This window comes from Cupressus sempervirens, chromosome 5 (assembly GCF_028749045.1).
Source record: "Cupressus sempervirens isolate cs-2001-9-10 chromosome 5, ASM2874904v1, whole genome shotgun sequence".
In the NCBI taxonomy this organism is placed as follows: domain Eukaryota; kingdom Viridiplantae; phylum Streptophyta; class Pinopsida; order Cupressales; family Cupressaceae; genus Cupressus; species Cupressus sempervirens.
In genome coordinates this window covers 867,455,474-867,474,399 of record NC_143122.1, presented here as the reverse complement: position 1 = coordinate 867,474,399, position 18,926 = coordinate 867,455,474, and the positions used below count along the sequence as shown (strand labels likewise).

Genomic DNA, 18,926 nt, shown 5'->3' with positions numbered 1-18,926 from the left:
AGATTTTGTTGGTGGTTTCTTCTAGATTTGTTTATGTTACAGATTAGCACTAGTTGGTATAGGGTTTGGAATGCATCTTGAGGGATCTTGTAGAAATTTTATTTTAATTACTTTTTATTTAGCCATAACTATGAAGGTCTTATAGCCTGACATATTACATGTAATCAGTAATATTTTATGAACAAATTATTGTAATTTGGTATCAGATCTTGCATTATTATTTCTTGTTGTTGTGTTTCCATTATGTGGTTATATAGCTAGGGTCTAGGACATCTCCTTTGGAGATTCTTTTTCCTTGCACTACATTAGATGGTATAAGAGTGAAGGTTGTTCTTGAGTGTGTAGATAGATCACTAAAGTTATGGAAATTTGCATAAGGACTTGGTTGGAGAAGTTGATCTTAGAAGATCTTAATTTGGTGGTGTATTGTTCTTTATAGAGTCTTAGATCTCTTGCTTGCAAGGTGATAGATCATGGTTCTAACTTGCAATTTTAGAGGGCTTGTAGCTTGATTGATGGATGTAAAGATGAAAGACTAATCTTATTAAGGCATGATCATACAAGGTTTTTGGATTGCAGATCCATCGCCCTGGACTTGTGATGTGGTTCCTCATTGTTCATGCAAAGTGGCAAGTTACAATCTAACTTGCAAAAAATTTAGTTTTTTCATAAGGAGTGTAGGAAGGATTTTTTGTAGAGATTTTACAAAGATCTTGGAAGATGGTTTCAAGAGGATTGGACCCTAAGATGATTGTAAATCTCTATGATGTGTTGGAGAGGAGGTTTTCTGAGATGTCTGCTCGGGTTGAAGCCAGTGAACCACCTCACAATAGGTGTATCATAGTCATGCACTAAGCCTTGCTTAGGAATAATATATTCAAACTAAGGACTATTTTCCCCACCATGAGGTGCATTTAATCTTATCAACCTAGGGATGTATACTTGAAATGGTCGACACAATATTTGCACTAGGTCTCTTAATGAGTCACTAAGCATATGCTACAGGAAAGTAAAAATGTAAGAAAAAGAACTTACACTATTACTACAGGAAGGTAAAATACCTAACTCTATGAATACTAGAAATACAATGGAAAAGATAATAGATATTCCAACATGGCTCATCCACTAAAATTGTTCTCACATATGTTGTAGGAACATTCATAGAGTGTGATGCTACAAGAAGGAACTTACTACTTCTACTTAAGATACTACTAATGCTTTAAAATAAATCTATTATATCCTAATCTAATCCACCTCCCAAGTGGGCCCCCTTGGTTGGCTTCTCTAAACTATTAACATATGATAGAAGCCAAAGAAAACTATTTCATTCCATTTAGATATTCATTACATAACACAAAACTGTAAAAATCAACTATAAAAGTTAACAATATACTCTCAAAACTTTTCTTCCTACTCCCTAAAAAGACTTAACATCAACACTTTATTCCATAAAAGAAATTAAATGTCCTAGCTTTAAATCTGCAGGAGAGAAAATAGGAAGAACAATTGAAGGCGAGAAGAAGAAATAATGGCTTAAGCTAGGAATAATAAAGTCTTAACATCCACTCACCATAGTGTAAATGTAGAGAAGGCAATGAATCTTCATAGCTCCTCCTTACTTGCTGCCTTATTTTTTGGAACCGTTACAACTTTCTCCACCATGGTTGCTCCTTAGCGCTCGCTTCTCCTTGAATGTTGTTGATGCCTAACTTTTGAATCCTTCCAATCATCTTTCTGTCTTCATTAATAGGTTAGTTATGACACAAATCATGTTTGCAAATAAAAATTTATCAAATTAAATTCAAACATAAGAATACCCATTTTGATAACTATATGAAATATTGCATACTAGATATAATATGAGCAAAAGATGACATAGTTTCTATCCCATAGGTTCATCAAAGGTTCAGTAAACATAGGTCCATAAGTGTTTTAACAAATAAAAATATAGTATCAACAAAGTATCTTAAACATCACAAAATAAAGGAAAATTTTAGTCTCATCATCTGCCCTCTACCAAACTAATGCCTGTCCTCAAGCATTGAACTTCCTTGTTAGAGACCTGAACTCTCCAATTCATGCCCTACCCTTTCTGTTGCTCTTAAAAGTGTAGTAAAATACTTTGGTTCTCTCCCACACTTCTCTTCAATGATCTTATTGCAACTTATCAAGTCTATCTTTTCGCGCTCAAAATTGTAGTTCGAATTTTGTGCACTATTGAGAAAATCAAGCCCTATGAATGCTTTTTGATGAGATTGTACTTGACTATACCTTTGAGGCCCTTGAGGTGTTTAATTTTTCTAACACCTTCCATTCAGCCTATCCACTTGTTCCATGGTGATAAATTTTCATTTCGAGATATTTCGTGAAGTCTTGTTTTGAGCAAGTTCCAAATCTGCATTTTCACTTGTGTCAAACAGTGACAGGAGGTTGTGTTTGGAATCAAATATCTCACACCCAGAAATGTTTCATGACTCACTAATTTGGGAGTATCTAGTGTCCATACCTAAGAACCTATGTGTCAAATTTTGAGTCATTTCAGATCTATTTGACTATGTTTTGAATCCCTCAAAGTTGGTTAGTTATCAATGTCATACTGTAATGAAATGTTCAGAATTCTGGGAAGCCCTATTTAACCTATAATAACTTTGACCCAATTGACCAAAATGTGAAAATTCCTTTTGCATTGCATTTTAGACATTAGATACATTTTATGTTTCAATTTTCAGCTCATGGAAAATCTATTTGATCAGTTTCCAAAGGCGATTACAAATGCAATTTCTATCTCTTTATTGGTGTTAGGATTTGTAGATTGATTAGTACCCCTATTCATGATGTCATAACTTGAGATCCATGATTGGTGAGATTGGATGGATTGTGCCACTATGTTTTCCTCTAAAAATACTCCAAATGTGTTAGTTTGCAAGTCTTGATAAATCTTTATGCACACTTTTCTAGGTCAATTCCATTTGTAAAAATTGTTCTATTAGTGTTTCCAGTTTGCAAAATTCGAGTAGCCCACTTTGACTGATCACCATTTGTGCCCTATGATTTTTCATGAGCCCAAATCTTGGATTCATAATTTTTGCATGACAAAGAATCAATGCCCCAATTTTCATTCTCCCAAGTGTTAGTCTATCTAGTTTTCAAAGCCAAATCTAAACCCAATTTATTATTTTCTGACATGTTTTCTTGCAGGCAGTTCTGAAAGGTCAACTTTGACAGTGAATATCTTTTGACCCCGAATTCTTCATGAGACAAAATATAACAAGGTACAAGAATGTGGAAAAAAGATTCAATGTGCCAGATTACAGAGCTTGGTTAGGTGTTTGGATCAGTTTTTTAAGGCCAGTCAAAGGACCTCTTGGCACCAAATTTACAGTTTGCAAATAAGTGGTAAAGTGATTTTATTTGATGATTCAGTGATTGAATTTGATTCTAATCAATCCAAGATATTGAATAGATAAATTTTTTGGTTTAGTTGTTTGGAAACAAAAAAAAAAATAGTTAGACTCACTTTGTGGCCTGACTACTCCAAATTAGTTTGCAAAATAATACTTGTGGAATAAAGTTGATAAGACATAATGTTGATAATGGACAAGAGGCTGGAGAAGAAGTGAAAGGTCAAATAATTATTAAGAAAAATATTTCACAAGATGACAACAAGTTCAAAAGCATAGTCATCAAATACTATAAACAAATGCAAAATTTTCAAGGCAATATATGTTAATATTATACATTTTGAAGTGGGCATTGAAGAAATATATTGAACTATTCCAAATATCCAGTCTAGACTATCATCGGTACTGAAGTGGTGGGAATGGTATTTTGGGTAATTCTATTTGGAATAGAAACTCAAGTGTGATGCTGCAAACATGGAAATCACATGGAGTTTCCTACCAGAGAAAATGTAGAAAAGGAGAAGATGGCACGACCTATCCATTTTGTCAGTATAATCATCCAAGACTTCTAAGACCAAGCACAACTTTGTGGATCCTAGTTTGAGTGAACTTGATCCTGAAATGCATCCAATTATTGAGCACAAAAAGTGGTGCTAGTTTAAAGGCTTGGAGCTTATTGCTTTTGAGAATTTTACATCTTGGGTAGTGATGGAAGCTGTGGGATCATGCCTAACAAACAAGTATTATTGATGCCTAACACTAGTGATGGAATTTATTGATCAAAGTGAGATACTTTTCTAGGACAAGGCCTTGATAGCATTCTCTCTTGATTATATTAAATGGGGTGTTAATGTTTAGCCATTATCTATCTCCCCAACTAATTGTGCTATCTATATAGCTCTTCTCCATCCACATGATTGGATAATGGGCTTGGACCTACCACATGGAGGGCATCTATCGCATGGGTTCATGACTGCAAAGAGATGAGTATCTGCTACATCTATTTATTTTGAATCCATGCCATACCATTTGGATGAATCCATAGGACTCATTGATTACAAAATGCTTGAGAAGACAACTACCCTTTTTAGGCCAAAGCCTATTATTGCTTGTACTACTGCATATGCTCGAGACATTGACTATCCTCACTTTCGATAGATTGCAGATTCAGTTGGGGCATTTTATATGATGGACATGGCACATATAAGTAGACTAGTAGCTATTTCTGTTATGTCCAATCCATTTGATTATTGTGATGTTGTAACGACAACAACACATATCTTTGTAAGAGGCCCTCAAGGAGGAATGATCTTTTTCAAGAAGAAGCTAGTTTTGGGCATTGACCTTGAGACAACTATCAACAATGGTGTTTTTCCAAGATTGTAGGGAATGCATCCAATCATGAAGATCACACCCACAAAAACAAGGAATAGATGCCATGAAAAGAGGGAGGAAGCCATAGCCTATAATGGAACTTGATCTTGAAAAATGCCGCATGCAGATGAAGACAAACCCAGGTCAGTATGTAGTTGTTGTGTAAGAGCCAGCTATTATTAGCAAAGGAGCACTCACGAGCATACAAAGAATAATTTACGCTATCAAAGAGCTCATGTAGAGGAAGAATTGATGCATAAAAAGAATTTGATAGTGTTGAAAAAAGGAAGATTTGCATAGGGCATGTAAACCTTTAATCCCAGATTGCTTAGTGGGAAAGACATTTTGTTATTTAAATACCATTATACACACAAAGCTAGTGTCTAAAAGATGTTGACTTTTCGAAAGACAAGATCATGTGGTGAGTGGGCCCAACCTAACCTAGATGCCAGCTAGTGCACAAATGGAACATAATTTTGAAAGAACTAATAGGTACACTGATGTGTCAGAGATGGTGCTAGATCTCACCACATGTTTGGATCCCAGGGTTGGTGCACACCCGCATTTCCAAAGTGCTCACCAGTTAAACAAAGCAGGATTGTAAGATTTTGACATGCAGCAGCTGGGTCCCAGTTGTCAGTGATGAGGCAGAAACATGCAGGTTCAAGTGGATGCATAGGATGTTGTTACATGGCAGATTTGATGGATAGCGCATGCCCGCATTTTAGAGATGCATGCCAATTAAGCAATGCAAGCATGCGAGAATTAGACAAGTGGCAGTGGGCCCACAGTGCATGATGATGTGGCAACCCTATCAGTAGGTGACAGAGCATTTCGGCAGCCAATGGTAGCATGCCATATGGCACATGTCAGAGCCCAATCAAAGGAAGGTTGACCTAAGGGGCAATATAAGGGCAAAAAATAAAATGATTTTAAAATTCCATTTTAAATTATTTTTCAAAAGGGTGTACGTGCAAGTTTTTAAAATCAAAAGGGGCATTTAACATAAAGTTTTAACTTTAGAGTAATTTAAATTTTTCAAAATTTAAATTTCAAAGAGTGCAAACTCAAACCTTGTAGCAAGTGGGAACTATTTTTCAAATTGATATTCTGGAGGTTCTTAGTATGCAAAATATGCGATGTTATATATTGTCGAAATTGAGAGAAGATGAACTTTCTAATTCTGAGGTTAGTTTTTGCACATAATGCCACTAATTCATGCTATAGAAGTTTTTCTCTCAGAGATTAAATGGCATGTTTTATCAAGTGTTTCAAGTCACCAGTTGTAGAATTCGATGGAAAAACATCATGAAAGTATTCAATGACTACTGTATCAGATTATTTTGAGTTTTTGTGATGTTTTGGCTTCAATTTGATAAATTGGCACATATCCGAGTTCATTGGAAAATATTTGTCTTTACTAAGATATTTTGTATTTGGAGAGGCAAAACAAAAAAGAAATGATTAGCAGTTATAGAGAGAAGGTAGAGAGAGGCTTTTTCAGCTTCTTGGGGAGGAATTCTGAAGGGACACTTGTCAGTTGCATATCAGATGTAGGAATTCCTTCATCCTATATCTTTCTTTCTTTCATCCATTGTAAGCATTCCAGTTTTTGGAGAAAAAACCAGTCACTATTGTGATACCATGTTTTGGATTCAGTATTGATGTGTTCCCATACTGTGAAACCATTTCTTCAGTAGAATTCTCTTGTATGAACAACATTAGGAAGGATAATACAAATAGTTCAAATCTATTAGGTGTTTTCTGTGTTTTCATTTCATGCATATGATTGTATAATTTCAATGAAATTAATACAAAGAATAGTAGATGGTTGAGTTTCATCTTGAATCTTGTCTCCTTTATCAGTGAGCTTCAATGTTTTATGATCTTTGAATAAGGAGCCTAGGTCATAGTTGCAGTCCCTTAAGGCTATATGTTGTTTCATTGTTGCTTATAACTCAAGGGGTTATCTAAATGCTTCAGAGAATTTAATAAGGTTGCAAGTTTTCTAGTGGGGATATCATGTAATAATGAGGTTCAAATTGAGCATTGATGTCTATTTACAAGTTGAATAGATAGATCGTATATCTAAATATATAAATAAGTATCAGATATCCATATGTATGCATTTGATTCATGGATTTTCCTAATGGATTAGGCACTAGTTAGCTACATGATCATTAAAATCTTGCTGGTGCATATCTAATGGTCTACTAAAATCAATCTTTTAATCAAATCATTTTAGTATTTCATGTCTTGTAGTGGGCTGAAAGGAATTAACCCTCAATCAACTTATGGATTTCATAGATTACAATTTTCTACTATAGATCTATGTTATTGCATGAGTTATTAGGAGATATAAGGGGTTTTTATCTATAGTAAATAGGTTCAGATTTATGTTTGCACTGGTACTATACATCAAAATCTTAAGGTTAACCCACCTTGGTCTTGCAAGAACCTAAAGTGAAGAAGGAGTTATGCCTTAAATTTTTCCCAAGACTACAGTCAAGTGTATCTATCATAAGAAGTTGCTAGCCTTAGCTGCATTTGTCTAGTTTCTTGGTTGTTTGTAAAACTATTAAATCAGGAGCCAACACTATAAACATTGATATCATACAAGGGACATAGGAACATTGGAGGTTGCATTGTTATAGGACACCACAACTCCAGTCTTGGCTACTTTCCTAGTTCTAAATATTTTGGAATTCTATGTAGCATGGCTTGCAAGTTAATAGGGCTATGTGGTTCTAATTTCTTAAGAGATTCAAGTCATCTCATCCACCTACTCTGTGAAGCCTCACCCAATTCGTCATAGTACCAATGAGATAATTTCATTACGGTGATTTTAATCTTATGTTTTGATACACTTTTGAGACTGTAGAGTTATGTCATTTTAATATCTACATTTTGATGATCCACAATCACCTTTGTGTATTATGACCTAATTGATGCATTTAATGATTCTATTTCATGTTGTGAGCTATTGACGTTGCTTTAATAGAAATTGAATGGCAGAAATGCTTGTAATTTAAGAAGGTAATGTTGAAATGGAAATTAGAGTTAAAAGATAAATTTTGTTATGCATTGAGACCTAACCCGCATACCTAGGGATTCAATAGTTATGGATTCAGCATCTTGTCATAGAATATGAAGTTATTCAAAATATTAAATTGACCATGTTATGTTGATAAATAAAGTTTAATTTATAGTATTTTGATCATTTTACATGGAAATTGTCAGAAGAAGTAATGTAATTAAAAGGAATGAAGTATGGAACTCAAATGTCAAATGTGATATGTAAGTTTTAATATTTTAATATGTGGAAGGTTATATTTGAAATGATTAAGAAAGGAAAAATTAATTTGAGATGATGAAATATATTCAAGCCTAATGTTGAATGAGATAATGATTTATTTTACATATGCTTATATGATTTTCTTGGACTATTGATGCTCAAGTTTAGTGTGCAATAATTTGACCATGGGTTAAAGGGGAATTAAAGCTCAAACTACTACAAACATGACATAGCCAAGGTTGAATCAGTCGAAAAGATTCAAACCTCATTGTAATGTGTTTTATTTCATATATGTGAATTGTATGTGTGCGTAGTGGCCTAGTTCATGTATTATTGTAAAACAAGTCATTTTTTTAATATAATGTGATATTTTGTGTGTGTCACTTGACACTTGTGCTTGTTATGTGAGCGACATGTTATTCATCAATGGATCATATGGCCACCTTATTCCATGATAAATACCTCAATTGAGGAATTTGATTATTGCCTTAGTCAGTAAAAGGAAAAGGTCATCACCTTGGAGAAGTTGAAATTTGAATCACCTAGCTTTGGGAGGATCATAAAGTAACTCTAAGGTAAGTTGTTATTAAAATTAACCCTACCCATGTTAGTACTATAGGTTAGGGAGCTATTAATGACCTCTAGGGTGTCTAGTGGACCTAGGAGACCCCATGAAAATGAAATTCTTTATGGAATCCTAAAATGAGAAGGATATATATAGAGGTAGGGCTAAATGAGAAACTACTGGGCCACTCTCTAAATTTTAGAGACAGTTAGGTTTTGGAGGGAAAGGGAGTGGATCTCTACTGCAACTATCCGCACCCTAGCTTGGACCAAGGTTGGTATCTCAAACTCACTTCTTTTCCATTTCTTTCTTTTAGCATGGTTAAGCAAATTTGCAAATGTGGAGTTTCTCAATGGAATATGCATTGCATTGCATTGTGGAGTAGAATTCATGTGAGTGTTTGAATGGTGTGCTTTCCATGTAGATTTGTGTGGCATCATTTTGCATCTTGTTGTATTGTGTGGGTATTGTGAGTATGAGGTTTGGATTTCATCTATTTCCTTGTTGTATTATGGGTGTTGATATTGTGTTGTGATAATGTGATGTGCTCTTGAAAATTTCTTGTTTTATTTCTACTTGGTTTTGTTTTCTTGTTTGTGCTTGACTGTTGTTATGGGTGTGGGACTTACACTCACCCTTGTGGGAAGGGAAGAGAAGTCCAAAGTGAATGGGCAGTAGTTAGATTGCATAGTTGAGGACCTTGGAGTATGGGCTCCATTGTATGCCATTGTCATATTCATATTTTTCCTTGGAGAGGATAAGAAAAAAAAATAAAGAAATGGTGAGGAAGGAAGTAATTGAAGTATGGATTTCTAGGAAGCTAAAGTTGTTGGTTGTGTGTGGTGGAGGATGTTTTGTGGGTAGTGTGTGTGGTGGAAGATGTTTATGAAGCCCTGAAAGGGCATGATATTATGAAGCCCTGAAAGGGCCTTGTATTTTGTTGATTTAGCCCCAAAAGGGCATGAGTTTTATGGAAAATATGATATGAAATGGAAAACCTCCTTGTGTTTCCACCTTCACCCTATGTTCAAGGTTCCAATGGTGAGCCTTTGTGAAATATCCTTGGGATGGGATTTGTTGCAATTTTGTTATGTGGTGTATATGTTTCTCACAAGTGTGTATGTGAATCTCGATTAAGCCTTGTTCCCCTAGCTCAGGGGTGGTCTCTTTGAGGCCTATGGTTGGGTGGAAAGCACCCATGGTCCTTGTTGTTTTGTTGTGATGCATTTGCAGGTTCTTAGAGAAAAATCTTGGATACTTGGAGTCCTTGTTATCTTCCATATGCATAGGAGGAGAAGACAATATTGCATTGAGATGAGATAGACTGAAAAACTCCATCTTGTTATGTGAGCCTAAATGTATTGTAAGAGAAAGCTATTGTCTTAGTTTGATTGTCAATGGAAAGGTTGTGAGTGCTCATGTGTAGTAAAATTATTTTCCATTGTGTATATTATGATATGTTGACTTCACCATCTTTTTGTGTATCTTGAGGGTATCACTAAAGATAATTCATTGTAATAATATTTTTGTTTTATTGGATGGTAACACCAATCAGAGATCCAAATTACTTGATGCTCTTGAGTGGAATGCAAAAGAAATTTGATATCATAGAAGAGATAATATTCATAGGAAGGATTATCCTGGTGGATTTCTATTATCATTTTAGTTCCATTGTTTACCAATTGTGAATGTACATTCAAATCTAGATTTGCATAAGAAGATAATGTTGAGAAAATGGTTTCTAAATTTCATAATTCATAGATAGGGATAATCCAGATAATTTCATATAAAGTCTTGTCATGAAATGTTTATTTATTGGATTAAGTTTAATGTTTTGAATGCTAAATGAATCACAATTTTAAAACTATACTTAGTTCATAATTATCTCCTAATTATCCTTTCAATAGCTTACCTTGAATATCCTAGATTACAGAAGAAGAAAATCAATTGATGATATAAAATATACAAGGCTTAAGACATAAGCTTGTTGTAGGTGCACATTTTATCCTCTAGAAAATGTATGAGAAAGTAAAATAAATCTCTTCTCTTAGTGCAGACATTAAAATATTCAAGAGTATTCCTTAGACTCCTAGAACCCTATATACTATAAAGCATTTTTTTTAACTTAATAAACTCACCATCACATTAATTGTATTAGGAGGGACCTCATATGAGACACATAACTCGATTCAACACCCTATCATATCAAAAGAAAATTCAAAAAAATAAATATTCAATGCTCATGTTAAACATACCTAAACTAGCACCTAGTAATAAATTGAACAAGACATAGCATGACAACAATCTACTATCTACCCTAGGTGACCAACTATCTTAACTAGATTCATGTTGAAGGATGTCATAAAAAAAAAGTGTAGAGAAAATTGCACTAGGAAACCATGGTAGGTGGATGAGAAAACAATTTTTTATGCTATGGAGACAAGGCTTACATTCCTCCCAAGGCACCCCATGCATGTTGAATCCAGCAGCATTAAATGAAGCAGCTTATCCTCAATCCATGCCTAGGAAAAAGGAAGAAATGGGCGCTGGAGAAAAAGGGGGAAAGATTTGATGGTGATGACATAATCGTGTCAGTCCTAATCAGCTAAGGTAAAATGCAAAGTCTTTGCTAATCCTTGCAATTAGATGTTGTTGGAAAAAGGTCAGCTCAAACACATCCCCACTATGCACGCCACCTAAGGAATTGTTGAGTAGTCTCTTGTCTTGGCTTTAGAATCTTCCATGAAGAGGCACATGGGTCAAAGAGCAAACCTTGAAATGGAGAATTAGATAAGCATGTTGAGTTGAATATATATATATATATATATATATATTTTTTTTTTTTTTTTTTTTTTTTTTTTTCTATTTTTTTTAAAATTTTTTTTTTTAATCACAAATTATGTGGTCAGCGCGTAATTAGGATAGTCAAAAATCTAGGAATTAGCAAGTAGATTTTATTATAATAGTTGAAGTTGATGATGATTTGATTTAAAATCAACCAACCATGATTAAAGTAATTTAGTTAGTTGAATTTTAGTAGCTCTTAGGGAGTAAGGGTAGAGTATATTTATATCATTCCTTTTAGATAATTGGTATTTAAAAAAAAAATGATTGAATCATTCTTTGCACTACAATTTCAATAGTAATAGTATGAACTTCAATATTAAAATAAGATAGTGTTAGCATTTGAGATATAATATGAGCAATAAATATAGGTGCTTAAATATATAATAATTATAATAATTAATTAAATAATAATAACTATATCAATGGTAATTTTACATTGAGATAAGTATAGGATTGATTGCCAATTTTTAAGGAAATCATTAATTTTAGGATATTTTAAGATACTTTAGAAAAGTATTAATTATGTATGTAATTTTTTATTAAAGTAGTAGGTATGGGTAGTCACCAAAATAATAATAAAATAATAATAACTGAATACTAATAAGAAAGATTATATTAGATAAGGATAAATTTGTTAGTAAAGGAGCTAAAATGGATAAGTGATGAACCCTATTGTATTTCTCTTTTCAAACCCTAGGTCTTCATTTTTACCTTGTCACAATATGGATTACCCTCACACATCACAGTGCTTCACCTTAGGGACTTGTACCCATAGCATCTCAACTTAGTTTTGTTTCCTTGAAGTTTGCAACCCTGTATTTCCTCACGAGAATCTTAAACCTATATTTCGAGTATTATAGCTTCCTTCTTTTATAATACTTCTTCATTTATAGGTTATTAACAGAATAAGTATTTATCTTACCTACGGGTTTTTTGTTTTAAAAAAAAAATTGTGTGCATTTTTGCTCTTATATATTTTTGGGCATAACATGCTCCTTACACTGGTCATGGCTCTCTGAAATGAAAATTAGGGAAAATTTTCATATTCAGCATAAACCTTAGTTCTAGCAAAAAATATCTTCTCCCTTACTATTGGATTCTTGTTTCCATAGGTCAATGTAAACTAATCTCAAAGCATCTCCTTTATCTTACTACTTTTTTCTCTCAAAGGTAAAAGGTATTGCTCTCTCCTCATCTCTATAGTCATTCAACTGCCTATCATAATTCACTTCATTGGACATCCATGACATGAGAGCTTTTAAATGTACATCTCCTATGTAAAGCAAAGGATTTCACTTAGTCTCTATAGTGATAACAAAGTTATGAACATAAAATTCACATAATAAGTTTTGCTACCATGGTGGTAAAGTTTGGTACAACCCATAAAATTCCTATACTAACTTAAACTTTGCATGCACATTCTTGAGAGTTAACATTAACTAAAAAAAAAGAAATTTCTCTTTCAAGAAAAGAGCATAGAGTCTAGGTGGTGACCTACAAGCAAGGGCTTGGTTAGCTAGCTTAAGGGCATGGTCCATGTGTTTTTTTTGGCTTTCTAGTTGTTCATTCAATTCTGAAATTTCCTCATTTTGTGATACTATAATCTTATTCATCTTCTTCTTTTATTCTTTCCACTATGCTTCAACAAACAAATACTATCCATAAAGTTGAAAAAGGAGCTTCTGCAGGGTGACAACATTGTTGTCTTCTCCTTCATGATCCCTTTTCCTCCTTCTTTGTTCCTAACATAGATGCTCTACCAAATATTGATCCATGTTGATCTATGTATAACTAAGGCAGTATTCGGATCAACATACTCAGGATTTATTTCATCCCTATGGCTGGAAGTGTTTGGTGAATCTACTAGGGTATCATCTATACTTTCTTTAATTTCTTTTCCACACTCTCAAGTAAGATTATTAGGAGTATTTGTTATCTTAGAATGAGGGGGGGAATGATCGAAAATAATTTGCATGAGAGATTCCCTAGTGGATTTTTTAGACAACATAGGATCCTTAGAAACCCGCCCTCTCATTCTAGGGCTTCTTCATACAAGGCTCTCTTCCTATGTTACAACCTTTTTCCTACTTTTTTGCTTCGGTGTCACTACTACAGGATCAATTGCTATAGGACCCTTCTTTGTTCTCTTTTGTTTTACAATTGTAGGACTTGGTTCTTGCTGAACAAAAGTTTCTTCTGGTAATTTTCATTTCCTTTTAGCTTTGTTGGTAGTAGGTTTAGGAATTTCTTGTATAGGTGGGGGCACATTTTCATGAATAGGGGCAGTTTCTTGTTCATTTCCTTGAGTTTTTTCAATTTTAGCTCCTTGAATGTTTTGTTCTACGGGCTCACTACTAGGAGCTATGTTTTCCTCACTATGTTGTTCACTAGGACTAGCTTGGGGTTGTAGGGTTTTAAGTTGCACAAACTCATCCCATGTTAAAGGGGATACATCCCTAAGAGACTTCTCTATTAACAACTTAATTAAAGCATGGTAAGTAATATAATTATCTTTCTCATTTTGAGTCTCCTCCACACTAATGCAAAGCATATTATAGAAGAAATTCAGAATATTCATAGAAATATTATGCCTTACACAGCTAAGTAGCTTGAAATGATTTGCATGCAAGTGAGAAAATCTGCATTCACAAGTAAAATACCTAATAATGTGCATCACTAATTTAAGGTATGGTGGTAGAAATGAAAACCTCTTACATCCTTATTTTGTGACATCTAATTGAGAGTCATGTGGTCTAGTAAATTGGGCCCTCGCTGACCGAGCATCATGTGTGCTCTCCAACCACAGGTAACCTTGTTACTTCTATGATGCACTCCTCTATTGCAACTACTTTCAAGCCCCAAATAGAAGCTTCACCCTTATCAAATGTCCTATTAAATTCTATAGTTGCCTCTTCATCATATGCTATTAAACTTAAACAATAACCTAGCCATCCACAAGCATTGAATCTTATCATAGCTTCTACATCGGAGAGCAGCACAGTGTGCTCTACTAGCTCTTTCCTTTGCAAATTCCCACCCATTTCTCAAGACTTCCTCTGCTACTTTGTTTTCTCCCCTTTTTCTGAATTGAAGCTTCAAACTCTTCGTTATTCCTTAGACTCATCACACTACTTTACTTTAGGAAGCAATTAGTTTCCATAACAAATTATTATGTACAATAACTAAGCTTTGAATGAAGGTAAATCATAAGTTTGTGTGGAAATTATTTGGAAATAGGGTTCAAATGATGAAAATTTTAAAAATAGGTCACATCATAGCTTGACACAAAAAATCATTCAAAAATATGGAGTACAATGCCTTACTTTGCATACTTATGACAACAAATTTTTATTAATAAGGGGTAATACGAAGATTTAGAAAATCATCACAAATAATCAGACATGCCATTGGATAATATGACCTTCCCCTACCCCCTACTAATTTTAGACAAATGTCCTCACTTGTCAGGTTAGTACAAGTGAGGGACTAGCATACACTACCATTATATATTTCATGCAGTATTAAATATAATTGATGAAATCTATGGACTTATAAATGAAAGATGATTTGAAAATATTATACCTATCAAGTTGATTGATCCATGTACTAAAAAGGTGGTATAAATAATGTCAGTAGTATCATCCATCAACATTCATAGATTTTATTGAAAACATGGAAAATTTGATGATGTGGAAAGTGGGTGGATGGAAGATTAAGAAATGAGATGAGGTGGATGGGTGGAAGATAAAGATATGAGATGGAAAGAAAAAATGAACAGAAAGTAAACTTTATGTGAACATAAAGTTATTATTATGAGTATGCAAACTAAAAACTAATGTTGAAGAGCAACAATTGAAAGGTTGACACCTTCGACTATAGGAAGAGTTGCTTGAGTCACATTTGAATTCAGTAGTTGGAATTGCTGAAAGAAATCAGATTTTGTTTGTGGCCTTTTGTATAACTTGATTCAGTGACTATTGACTAACAATTTGGAAGGCACTTGATCAATTGTGGTTAGTTGCATGGCTCCATTCTCAAAGACATGACTGATTTCATATGGTCCTAACCATTGTGTCTGTAGCTTCCCTAGCATATACTTGAAGTGGGAATCATATAATAATTCCCAATCACCAACTTGAAATTTTTTACTAATAATATGAGAATCATGCCATTGTTTCCTTTGTTTTTGTACCAGTTCAGTATGTTCTAAAGCATCTTTACACATCTCATCCAAAGAGTTAAGATGTAGAAGGCATTCTCTTTCTGCTGCAAGAAGGTCAATATCCAATGCGAAGGCTATCCTTAGAGTTTTATATTCAAATTCAATTGGAAGCATTGCCACCTTTCCATATAGGAGCTCAAATAGTGTGAATCCTATAGTAGTCTTCCAAGTTGCTCTATAAGCCCAAACAACTTCTTGTAATCTGTTGGTCCAATCTTGATAATGCAAATGGACTATTTTTATTAGAATATTTTCTAGCGCACAGTTTGTGACCTCTACTTGTCCATTACCTTGTAGATGATAATGACTAGATTTTTGGTGCCTAATGTTATACTATTTCATCAATTCTAAGATTAGGTTGGAAGTAAATTGTGCACCTTGGTCAGTAACCAAATCTTTGTGAACACTATAGTGAGTAAAAATATCTTCATACAAGAATTCAATAACTTTTTCATCATGAGAATGCTTCATAGCCTTAACTTCAACCCATTTTGTTGGGTAGTTAGTGCATACTAGAATATAGGACTTCCCATCGAATGGAGGATCAATTGGACCAATGAAGTCCATTCCCCATTTATCAAATGGTGTGAATGCCATTTGTGGATTAAGAGGCATTTCATTTATTCTTGTTGGTCGACCCATCCTTTGACATTGGTCAAACTTCCTTGTATAGTTGATTGCATCCTTATGAACTGTAGGCCAATAATAACCAATTTTTAGGATTTTTGAAGCTGTCCTTTTGGCTGCAAAATGTCCTTCACATGGTTCATTATGAAATGCATGTAGAATGTCATATATCTCATCTTCTCTCACACATCTTCTCATAAACTGATCAAGTCCAATATAGAACAAAAAATTATCTATCCACGAGAAACGAAAAACTTTTCTCTACAAGTAGCTTTCTTTCCTTATAAGAAAAATGTGCTGGTATCTTATTGGCTGTAATATAGTTAGCAATATCTGCATACCATGGAATTTGAACATCAATATGAAACAAATGCTCATCTAGAAATGCATCGTCTACTAGAGTAGTATCAGTATCATCATAATGCATTCTTGATAAATAATTAGCTACAACATTGGCTTTACAAGGCTTATCAACTATGGTTATGTCAAATTCTTGTAACAATAGTAACCATCTTGCTAACCTACCTATTATAGAAAGTTTTTTCATGAGATATTTGATTGCTACATGATCAGTATGAACATAGATGGAATAATTAGTTATGTAATGCTGAAATTTGTTTAGGGTATAAACTACTACTAGCAATTCTTTTCTAGTCACAGTGTAATTCAGCTCTGGACCATGAAGGCTTTTATTGATATAATAGATGGCATTTTCAAGATTTTGGTATTTTTGTGCTAGTTTTGCACCTATGGCATAATAAGAGGCATCTATATATATGTGAAAAGGTAAATTCCAATCAGGTCCTTGTAAAACTGGGGTTGTGGCCAAAAGTTTCTTAGGATACAGGAATGCTTCATCACATTCAGATATCCAACTAAATTTGGCTTCTTTTGTAAGCAACTTATACAAAGGACTAGCTATTTTACTAAAATATTTTATAAAATGCCTGTAATATCCAACATGTCCTAGAAAGGATCTTACATCTTTTGATTTTGTAGGTATGGGCAATGTTTGAATTACCTCTATCTTAGCTGGGTCCACTTGTATTCTTGTAGCAAATATGAAATGACCAAGTACCAAACCCTCCTACATGAGCATCAAAAACTTTTCATTGTTCAGTGCCAATTTATGTTCTTGACATCTCACCAAAACCTTTTCAAGATTCATCATTGTTTATTCAAAAGTAACTCCAAATGTTGTGAAGTCATCCATGTAGATTTCTATACAATCATGTGATATATCAACAAAGATACTAATAACTGCTCATTGAAATGTTGCAAGAGCATTACATAGACCAAATGGTAAAATATAATATGCAAAAGTACCCCATGGACATGTAAATGTGGTTTTATCTTGATCCTCAAGAGCAATAATGATTTGAATATAACCACTATACCCATTTAGAAAGGAGAAATACTTCTTTTGAGCTAGTGTATCTAGAACTTGGTCTATGAAGGGTAAAGGAAAATGATCCTTTCTAGTAGCCTTATTAAATTCTCTATAATCTACATAAATTCTCCATTTGCCTCCTTTCTTAGGCACTATAACAAGAGATGATATCCATTTACTATCAGATATAGGATAAATTAAACCAACATCAAGCAATTTCTGCAATTCAGTTTTGACCATTTCTCTAAGGCTTGGATTTGTCCTTCTCTAGGCTTAATGGAGTGATAGAAAACCTTCATTAATCTATATTCTATAAGTACACAATGTAGGGCTTAATCCTTTGATAACACCATAGTCCCATGTAAAAGCCTTCTCATGCCTCTGAAGTAATCCTTTTAACTATTCCATCTATGTGGATGTTAATTTTGGAATAACATGTAGTTTATGGCCTTTACTCAATTCAATGGTAGTAGTGGATTCTATCATAGAAACTTTAGAGATTGGACTTGCTTCTAATTCACAAGGGACGAGGGAACAAATAGTTTTAGGTTCTTTGAGCAAACTATAATTTTTATGACATTCCTCATATGTGATTAATTCTAACACAAAGCTTTTAGATACATCTTTCTCTACCACACAAGTGTTAGTGAGGATACTCTAGAGTACTGAATCATCTTCTTGCAATCTTAGAAAAGGCTCTCTATGCAACATCATGAGTTGTACTATAGAATTTAACTCTTCTTCTTCATCTCCTAAATCTAGCAAAATAAATGTACTCAAATTTGGTAATGGTTGGGCTGGAGGATATAAATCAAATTGCTTTGTCACTTGGCCATTTGATATGGTCATGTTCCCTAATCTACAACTTATATTTGCATCAGCTATGGCTAACCATGGTCTACCTAAGATGATAGGATAACTAGATAGATTGACTTTAGGGGACAAAATAATAAATTCTGCAGGATACTCTAGAGAATCTAAGGTCATAAAAATATTCTTTATCATCCCATTAGGAGTGATAGTGGAACTATCTACAAGCTATAGAATGGTTGGTGTAGGCCTTAATCCTTCTATTTTCAACTTATTCATGGTATCCTTGGTCATCACATTTATAGTAGCTCCAAGATCTATTAAAGCATTTCTAACAAACTAACAATTTATACTGACATTCACTACTAGACTTCTTGGATCAGAATATTTTGGCT

The 18,926-nt window shown here is 33.9% G+C and overlaps 1 pseudogene; it reads left to right on the top strand.

The window, feature by feature from the left end:
• Positions 1-747: 747 nt before the first annotated feature.
• Positions 748-4,787, top strand: LOC149558674 (serine hydroxymethyltransferase 3, chloroplastic pseudogene; annotated as a pseudogene).
• Positions 4,788-18,926: the final 14,139 nt, after the last annotated feature.